At 33.4% G+C, this 10,740-nt stretch overlaps 1 protein-coding gene across 1 annotated transcript in view; it reads left to right on the top strand.

The window, feature by feature from the left end:
• The first annotated feature begins 854 nt into the window (after positions 1–854).
• Positions 855–10,740, top strand: part of LIPK (lipase family member K) — a 42,461-nt gene continuing 32,575 nt past the window's right edge. The window contains exon 1 of the mRNA XM_045568086.1: positions 855–926. The gene's annotated coding sequence lies outside the window, so the exon portion shown is untranslated. The remainder of the gene's footprint in view (positions 927–10,740) is intronic.

Here is a 10,740-nt window from a genome sequence, read left to right as displayed (position 1 = left end):
CCCATGTTCAGGATGTACGTAGACATGTCTGAACTGATGATGAAAATTAAGGAACTAAGATGGGAATGTGCTTCCTCTTCAGATGACTTTTTAACATGTAATATGTTAGTTTTAGAATCATTTTAGAAACATGGTTGGCTCAATTTAACCAAAGTATAATAGTATAATTACCCTTGTAATTTTTTCACAATATAGGAGCCCTTTACTAAAAATAGTAACTTACACAGTTTTGAAATTCCTTATAGGTTATCTAATATAAAACCTCCACCCAGTGTAGACACAGGAGCTGTTTACATGGCAAGATAGAGCCCAGTTGGAGAGTAGGAAAATGTCTGTTTTTTTGTTTGTTTGTTTGTTTGTCTGTTTGTTTGCCTTTAGTTAGCAGAGATCTTGAAAGAATTGGTTACAATATTTCCTGACAGTTCTAATACCCAGTTTACATAACAAGGTCATAGAAATTTATGAAAGCCAAAGCAATAATTGAGAATGTGACAGTATTAGGGATGTTGCAGTTGGATGGGGCATGGGGGTTAATCATTTTATAGAGATGCTTATATGACTGGGGTCATTTCATCCACCCCGGGGTGAAAATTATTTTCTAGGTAGAGAGTCTATATCCTGCTGAGAATCTTCTAATCCATCTGACCCTTGAGGCATAGAATTTAGGGACTGGCTGGGCAAAAGCCGTGGGAGTGTTCGTCCCATTAACACTCTGTTTTTCATCACTGGCTAAGAGCTCACCTAACAAGGTTGCCCTGGCAGTATCTGTCATATTTGAAACCATGATTAATCTGTCTCCAGTTGAGGCATTTCTGATTGCAACATCTTCTGAGCTGTTTAGAACACTGATATCTGCTTCTGGAAGTTGCTGGAATCCAGCTGAAGCTCCCAGAACTTGAAGACAGATTCCCAAAGACTTAGATCTGGTAACGACGATTACATATTTGCAGAGCCTGGGTCATGGTATATCAGTGAGACATGGGAAATTTTGGAGGTACAAAATTTTACGTGTTGGCGAGGAATGTTGTGTTTTTATTCTGTCAGGTTAAGCAAGAGATAGCGAGAGTATAATGGAGACTTTTCTAGGCATGTTATGACGAGTTTTTTTCTTTCAGAAAGCAGTAGCATTTAGAAAGCAGACGTCACTATATTTGAATGTCAATGAGAAGAGGTATCACAAGTCTACACCTGAAAAGGCTAGCAATGGGTATTTTTTTATGAACCTTTCTTTCAGGTTATTCATCTAGGGGTTTGAGAAATAATGTTTAGATAATGTTTTCAAAACTGTTTAGCATTTTAAACAAGCTCTTTATGTTTTCGTATGTATTCACGCTCATTCCTTAAGCATGAATATTCTTTTTAATGACCGGGATCATCTGTAGGGAATGTGTGGCCAACTGGCTGGTGAGAGTAACATCCCTGCTTATAGAAATGAGTAATTTGTCAAGGACACACCATTCTCCTTTTCTGCTGTTTTGTGATAAATAGTCTTACTGGGTGAGGAGTAAAACTACGGTTCACATCGATGTATATGATACTTAACAGTAACATGCTCCTGTAACCCTCTTAATTGCAGACTTTCATTCGAAGCTAGGAAGATGAGGATGAGCCACCCTGATGGACTAATATTCCCTCTAGACATAGAGAGATTTAATCATTGTTATTTAATTCTATATATGTCAAAGCCAAACAGTTATTTTTTGTTTGTTTTTTACAAAATATCCTTTACCCTTTATTTTCTGTTTCTAGAAATAAGAAAGCAATTCTTACCAGACTTTCTTTGTGTCTGAAAAAAGAAAGTTCAAATATATAGCACTTTGGCATACTTGGCACTTTAGCCTGGAAATAATGAGCATGTAGAACTAAATCTGTGGGTACGAATATGGAGTCAAATGTGTCATTTTACTCAAGTGTGACTTAGTTTCATATTCCTTCACTGGTCTGTCCTAATTCTTCTTTACTTTGTAAAGAAATTGAGGGAAAATTTATCTGCTTTACAGCTCTTCTTTTGTTGTCTATTTTATTTGATTTTTTAAAATTTTGAAGCAACAATCTTTCAGAGCCTATTTTGCCTGAAAAATAGTAATTTTGTTCTCTGTATTATAGAAGAGATGTGAAATATAGTGCCCTCTAGATGTTTACTATTCCTTTTTCTTTTCTCACCTAGCATTTTATTCCCCATTCATTCTAAAACTCTTTTCTTTTGCTGCCTCTATTTTTGGAGCACAGAGCTATTGGCCAATCTATTTGAAGACCCTATCAAAGTTGCCTAGTTCTTCCTTTGATTCAAAGGTGCTTAATCTGCCAATCCGAAATTTCTAGGGCTGGATATACTATTGTGTAAAGATTTCCTTTCATTCACTTGTTGATAGACCCCTCACTTCCCGATTCATTACATCTTTCACTCTAGGGGTGGGGAAAACAGAGAAGCAATTTAGATCTAGTTTCTAATGAACTTTGCTACTAATAGTTGTGTCAGATGTGAGTCACTGTTTTCTGGTAAGAGATTACGAATACAAGAGCTTTGTGAAGATACTGAGGTAGGGGCAAGGCAGAACCTAAATTTGTGTAAACATACAATAGGTTTTAGATTAAAAGTGTCAGTTAGGAAGGAAAAATATGGCAGGTACCAAAACACTCTAATTGATTGACAACAGTCTTTTGGCAAACACAGTCATTTGTATTGCTGCCAAGAATCCTGTAATAAACAAAAACTTTGGGAAACTGCTGATGGTTATTACAAGATGGAAATACTAGAGCTTTTGAACTTTGCCCCATAAGAAGATATCTAGGACCTTTTCTCAGAGTTCATTGAGTTTACATTTAAACCTAATTATTTCTAAATGATATAAGCCATATTTTTATTATAACAGTAATTCAAGATAATAAAGTCATTGAGGAAAATATATGATCAATAAGTAAATTAGTGGGAGAAGGAAAATTTTTATTCCTAATAACCAAATGTAACCATTATCATTTTGAAGTAATTCTTCTTGTTTTTTTGAAGATCGTATTTTTAAAAATTTGTTTTGGAAATTTAAAAAATAAGATTTTAATAATTTATATAAGAGTTGTTTAAAAATAGTTTTTGCTTGTATAGTCCAAATTTTTCAAAACTCTGTAAGTAATTGCAAAATTTTAAGTTGACATATAAAATTTTTGACATAATTTTAAAAAGTTGCTAAGGATACACTTTATGGCACACTGTAAATATTGATAGTTTAAAATAAACTCGTTACACAATTTTTTCAATGACTCCAATAGGATAATGATTTGATACTTAATATCATCCATTGAAAAAAATTATCTTATTTAATGGATTGACATTTTATTTCTTTTATTTTTCTCCTTTGATTCATATTCTCATCCCACTTTTGTCTACAGGTATTTTATATACTCATACAAATATATACTCTAATGTAATATTTTTTATGTTTAAAAGTCTTTTATTGATCAATAGATAATTCTCTGCAACTAAAAAGTGCATGTATATTAAAATTTAAATTATTTTCATTTCCTGTAACTATAAGGTGGTATTTTAATTTTTTAATGATATTATTTTAATTTTCATTAGTATATAATTGGTCAAGGGACACTAAACATATTAGAAGTTAACTGAATAATGATAAAGCATTAAAAGTAAGATTTTATTAGCAATGCATCTCTTAATGACATAAATGGACCTTTTCCTTTTAATTTATGAATCCATTAATGATTATTATTTATTGACAGGTGTGACGAAATTTATCAGCAATTCTTTTTTGTTTGTTGAGTAGATATAAGTGCTAAATAACCATGTTTAAGTAATGCCATTCAATGCTTTGAACTCTCAGCCTCCCAAGTAGCTGGGACTACAGGCATGCACCACCATACCCGGCTAATTTTTTCTATATATATTTTTAGCTGTCCATATAATTTCTTTCTATTTTTAGTAGAGACGGGGGTCTCCCTCTTGCTCAGGCTGGTCTCGAACTCCTGAGCTCAAACAATCCGCCCGCCTCGGCCTCCCAGAGTGCTAGGATTACAGACATGAGCCACCGCACCCGGCCAACAAATTATTTTTTATAATCTATCTGCTAACAACTCAAGTGGATCCTTTTTCAATTTTTTTTAAAGAAAAGAATTGGAAACTCTGATTTGCAGAGGTTAAATGCCCTTGGAAAAGGGTTGTTACTTTCTTAAGGTCACTTCCTTTCCCAATACCAATGTCAATATGGTCAATTGCTCCTTTGTTGGGAATCTCAGATGTTTTTACAGTCTAGGACAATTTGTCAGGGTGGCAGTCTGCCCTCAGTTCTTGGTGTGCTCTTGGTGGAGAAATGACCAGACACACCAAAATATGAAGTCCAGACTATTATTAATATCTTAGAAAAATCACTAGCAGGGCCAATGGGACAGAGTAACTTCAGGCAGGAAACAGTTTCACATGAGCAGCTCTTTATTGTAGAACAAAATGGGTCTGTCTCTGTGAGGAAGGGGGAGGAAAAGGGGAGAGGGGAGAGGGAAGGGGGAGAGGGGGAGAGGGGGAGAGGGAGAGGGAGAGGGAGAGGGAGAGGGAGAGGGAGAGGGAGAGGGAGAGGGAGAGGGAGAGGGAGAGGGGGAGGGGGAGGGAGAGAGGGGGAGAGGGGGAGACTGACTCACCAACTTCTTGGATTCTTTCCTTTTATTGGCCCAGTCTGAGGGAGGGCTCTCAAAGGTGTGGGATATTACCAAATGATCAACAGGTGTCCTCAAGATTCCATCTGCATATATGACCTCCTCCTCTGAAAGCCCACCTGGGAAGGTGAACCGTAATGTAATGTAGATTTAAGCTAATTATATAATTAGCCTTAGGTTACTCTAGGTCACTTTCCAAATCCTATTATGCCCGGGCTGGGGAATTCCCAGATTGATAAAGCATTCCCTCCTTCCCCAGGTGTAGCACTTGTTGGGGATAGGATTGAGGGTGGGGCAACACCAGAATGGAGTGCCCGCCCTTATCCTTCTTCCCAGGTGGAGCAATTGCTGGAGACAGCACCGAAGCAGGGCACCGTTGTCTCCAGCTGGAGATCCTAACTGCCTACCTAACAAATTCATCACAGTAGGATCCAGGAAATGAGAGCGTTAGGCTTTTCCTTTGTAGAGCTCGAAAAGGAGAACCTGCTTGAAGCCAGAAAATCTCCAGCCATATTCGTGTTATAAAAGAGTGTATATGTGAGTCAAAGGTCTAGAATTTGATTCTTTAAAAATTATTTATGTGCTTATGTATTCCTTGAAAGTCATTTTATACCCTAGTAGCATGTAGACTAATGAATGCTATATACAATTCTTTCTCCTGACTTTTTTCTCCTATTTAACATAATATTATAGGTATGTTTTCAGTTATTATATAGCTTTATAGTTAATAGCTTTATCTATAAGATTAAATGAACATATTGTAGTTTATATGATTTCTTTTATAATTGAAAATATATTTTTAATTTTATTTATTACAAATAATAAGAATAAAAGCAATCGTGTATAAAAACAATCCCTCCCCCAACCTTCAAATTGAGAATTTATCACAGTATAAATTTATTGAGTGAAACGTCTGTGATGTAGGTTGTGGATGTTCTTCAAAACTTCTAGTAAATATAGCAATATGTGAGATAAGTTGTACTAGTTTATGCCAGGACTAGTAATCAATGAAAACACCTGCTTTGCAATGTCGTTTCCAGCTTCCTTTTAATTGGGGTTATAATTATATTCAGTGAAATGCAATTGGCAATTACCCTAATCTAGATCATCATGCTAGCAGTTTCTTCTTAACCCTTTACAGTCAACCCCGTCATGAAGCAAACGCTATTGTGATTTCTATTCCTATTGTTTTGTCTGTTCTTGGTCTTCACAGAAATGGAATTATAGAGAGTATGCATTCTTTGGGTCTGTCTTCTTTTGTTCATATAATGTTTGTGAGATTTATCTATGCTATTGAATGTGCCAATGAGTAGTATTCCATAGCATAAATGTAACACAATTGTGTCTATTCTACTATTGAAAAACATTTGGATTATTTCCAGTAATTTGCTATTATGAATAAAGCTTCAGTGAACAGTCTTGCTAACAAGCCTTTATGTGGACCAATCTTTTCTTTCATTTTGAGCAACTACCTAAAAGTGGCATTGCTGTCTCACAGGGTTTTAAGAGACTGTCACAGTTTCTGACAATCATTGTAACATTATAAACTATAACCATATATCCCATCAGCAATATGTGATGAGAGATCTAGTAGCTCATCATCTTCTCCAACATTTGCTGGGGTTGGTCTTTCCAATTTTAGCCAATCTAATGGGTATGCAGTAGTATCTCATTGGGGTTTAAATTTGCATTTTTCTAAATGTTGACCATCTTTTCATGTGTTTATTGGCTCCTTATATATTCTCTTTTGTGAAGTGTCTATCCAAGTTTTTTTTCCATTTTTTAAACTTACTAATTTTTTTATTTGTTTTCTATTTATGGAGTTCTTGAAATTTCTTAGAGTAATTTATCAGGTATTTATTGCAAATATTTTTTTTCTGTGAATTGCCTTTTTAAAAATTATATATATTTAAGGTGAACAACATAATGTTTTGGTATACATATACATAGAGAAATGGTTACTATAGTCAAGTAAATTAACATATACTTCATCTTACATAGTTACCCTTACATGTACATGTGTGGAAAGAGCACCTAAAATCTACTCTTTTAGCCAAATTCCAAATATTATATTAACTATAGTCCTCATGTTGTACATTAGCCTTTTTATTTTCTTAATGATGTTTTTGATGATCAGAAGTTTTTTATTTTAATAGTTTTACCATTTCATCCTTTATGGGTAGTTGTCTATTCCAAATTTGTAAAAATACCATTCTTTGTTATCTTATAAGAGCTTTATGGTTTAGCTTTTACTTTTAGATTTGCAACACACTTCAGGTATGTTTTTATATCTGGGTTGAGAGATGTATCAGTTATTTTTTTCAAAATTGATGCCCAATTGTGTGAGCAGAAATAATTATTGAAAAGACTTTTCTCTTTGAAATACAAAGTTATTAGACTAATATAATTTTATCTATTTCTGTATGCTACTCTTTCCCCAAATCTTTTTCAATTTTTTTGCCAATGCCACATTGTCTTAATTATAGTAGCTTTACAATAAATCTCAAAATCACACAATGTCAGCCCTCCGACTCCATTATTATTTTTCAAGACTATTATAGGCCTTTATAATTCTATATAAATTTTGGATTCAGTTTGTCAGATTTTACAAAAAAAAAAAAACTTCTAGGATTTTCAGTGTAATTTAATCAATCTGTAGCTCAATTGATTAAATTGGGAAAAAGTGATAGCCTAATAATATAGAGTCTTGATGTATAAACAAAGTATGTCTCTCCATGTATTTAGGTTTCTTTATGATTTGTAATTTTCAGTGCGAAGATCTGGCAGACGTTTTGTTCAATTTATTTCTTATTATTTTGTGTCTTATGCCATTTAACTCATTTAAAAATTTTTATTTTTGAGACACTTTTTTCAGTTAACATAACAAATGTAGTGTAATGACAATCCCGACTTTTCTCTGTTGAAATCATATTTTTGCCACTTTCTAAATAGATAGGAAATGTATAATTTTTCAGGAATATTTTTAGCTAAAAAGAGCTAAAACCAGCAATGACGACAGCAATAAATGTTTGGTAACAAAGGAAGTGAGCTTCATTTACCTAATTACCATTCACACATGTATTCAGCAAATCCATATTGTGGACCTACCATAATGTGGTCCTAACATTCACATGTTCATGGCCTAAATGCCTATATGTGGTGAACAGATAAGGTGTTTACACTAAATAAATAAATGCAGTACTGCTTCCTCACGTATCTTTGTAGCAGATACATCTTGATTATTCCAGTGTTTTTATTATTCCAGGCTCCATACTGTGAGTCAGCTGAACCAAAGCTTCCTTTCCATTCTCATTAATGCACAGCCCCAGCTCAGCCTAATTACAGCCTTTTGCAGGGATTTATCTGTGCTGTTTCCATTTACTTGTCTGTTTATTTTCTTCAGAGAGAACAGTCCTATTTTAGAAGCCCTTTAAAATCACATCACAAAATGGTGATGTGATTCTTACTGCTACAGAGGGAAGAATTGAGAGGAAGAGAGAGAGAGGGAGAGAGAGGGAGAACCTCTGAGATGGTGCGCTGCAATGGTCAGTAATTTCTCTTTCTCTTGAATGAAGAATTTTATCCTGTTGTTCACCAGAGATCAAGAACAAGGAAGCTGAAAAGTTGATCAACTTCTTTTGAATAAGATTTTCAACCCATAATCTTTATATAAATATTAGCTTTATGTTACTGAACATGCCATGAAACATAGTCATGCTGATTGTCATTAACAGAAATGAAATGATACATGAAATGCTCTTCCAACACACAGGAGAGGCAGTAAAGAGTGGTTGTTACATCTGTAGACTCTTGGCTCAAACCAACTAGATACAAACTGCAGTACAGCAATTACTAGCTATGTGAATTTAGCTAACCTATTTATCTTTTCTATGAATTAGTTTCACTTCTGCTTTCCCACTTTTTGTGTTATTTTCTTTTTCGCTTTATTTTGTTTAACAGCACCTTCAGTATCATGCTGAATAGAAGTGATGAGATAGACATGCTTTCTCTTGTCCCATTCTTAAAAGTATTCAATATATTATCAGTAATATCAATTCTATTTCTCATAGAATTCCTTCATCTGAGGAATTTCCTTTCTCTTTTGATGAAAATTTTTTCTTATGAAGAGGTGTTAAGTTTTGCCAAATGTATTTTCCAATTTTAAGGCTAATCATTTTTATTATTTGCTAATTTGATGAATTTCCATATTATTCTAATAACCTCAACTCCAATTTATTCACCAGAACATTAAGAAAAGTTTATCAGGCATTGTTGTATAGCAATAGCTTCAGGGACACGGGAACAACTTCAGTGTTATAGATCAGTAAAATTGTTGATGAGCGTAGTAATTTCTTATATTAGACAGGATATTCACCAATGAAACCATTTGGGCCTGGAATTTTTGTTCATGTATGCAGGAATATTTTGTAAACAAATGCAATTTTTAAAGTAGATATAGAGCTAATCAAATGATTTATTTCTTCTTAAAATGGCTTTTAAAGTTGTGGTTTTCAAGGAATTTGTCCGATCAATCTAATTTACCAATTGTATTATCAGATAGTTAATAAAATATTTATTATTGTTTTATCATTTGTATTATCTTCAATGATATTCACTCTTTCATTTCTGATATTGGTGCACTTTTTACCTCCATTTTTTTCTTGCCTATTTTTGCCAGTGTTAATCAATTTTGTTAACCCTTTCAAAAGACTTACTTTTGGCTTAATTAATTTTTCTGATATTCTCTGTTATTTTATTGATTATTTTCTCATATTTTCTTACTCCTCTCTTCCTACTTACTTTGGGCTTAATTTGATTTTCTTTTCCTACCTTCTGAAGGTAGAAGCTCAGATCATTGATTATAAACTTTTCTTTTTCCTAATATAGGCAGTTAAATAGCCAAATTTCTTTCTAAGTACTACTTGGGCTATCTCCCAAATTTTGATATGTAATGTTTTTATTCTCATTTAGTTGCAAATATTTTCTAATTTCCCTTTATATTGTTTCTACTTCTGTAGGTTCTTTAGGTATGTTCTGCAAATGTCAATTATAACAACTTGGTTGATAATGTTGTTCAGATTTTCTACATTTTTAATGATTTCTGCCCACTTCTGTTTATTAGTGAAAGAAAGATGTTGAAATCTGCAACTATGAAACTGAATTCCCTTTAGTCCTGTCAGGTTTTTCGTTATGTATTCTGAAATGCTATTATTAGGTGCCTACACATTTAGGGTTGTTTTTGTCTTCCTGATGAATTGACTATTGTCTTCCAGATTAATTAACATTATGAAATATCCCTCTTTATCTCTGATAATGCTCTTTGTTTTGAAGCCTACTTTGTCTGACATAAATATGCCAGCTTTCTTATGCATACTGCTTACATAGTATACTTTTTTTCTTTTACTTTTAACCTATTTTTCTTTATATTTAAAGTATATCTTTTGTTGAAAGCCTATAGTTGGGTCTTACTTTTAATATATAGTCTGGCAATATTGCCTTTTATTTGGAGTATTTTGTACATTTGCATTTAATGTAATTTTTCATATAATTGGGTTTAAGTTTGCCATTCTTGACCTCTTGTTATTTGTTTTCCACTTGTCTGTTCATTTGTTCGTTCTTTCTTTCTCTTTCTTTATTCCCTCCCTTCCTTCCTTCCTTCTCTCTTTCTTTCCTCTCTTGCCCCTTTCCTATCTACTAGGATCATAAAATATTTTTTAATATTCTATCTTGATTCCTCTATTAGCCTTTTTAAAATATACCTATCTCAGGATTGTAGTATTGTACTGTTGTCTAATTCCTGAAAATAATTTACTTGTGTATTTTATCAGGGAGAGAGCTAGTCTTATATGAGTTACACCATCATGATTAGAAGTGGAAGATTTTCATTATGATTTCTCAAATGGATATTTGACACAATGAAATGATTTCATAAAAATTAAACTGTCAGCAACATACACACTGATTTGAGTCATAAAGATTAGAAAATGAAAAACTAGCCAGGAGCCCAGTATAATGTTATAGGTACTAGGGATGAGATACTGGAGTGGAGACGTAGTGATAATAACTGAAAACAGTTTTTTAAGA

This window comes from Lemur catta, chromosome 14 (assembly GCF_020740605.2).
Source record: "Lemur catta isolate mLemCat1 chromosome 14, mLemCat1.pri, whole genome shotgun sequence".
NCBI classification, from domain to species: Eukaryota; Metazoa; Chordata; class Mammalia; order Primates; family Lemuridae; genus Lemur; species Lemur catta.
Note: the sequence above shows the minus strand (reverse complement) of the source record. Positions and strands in the feature narration are given on the sequence as shown.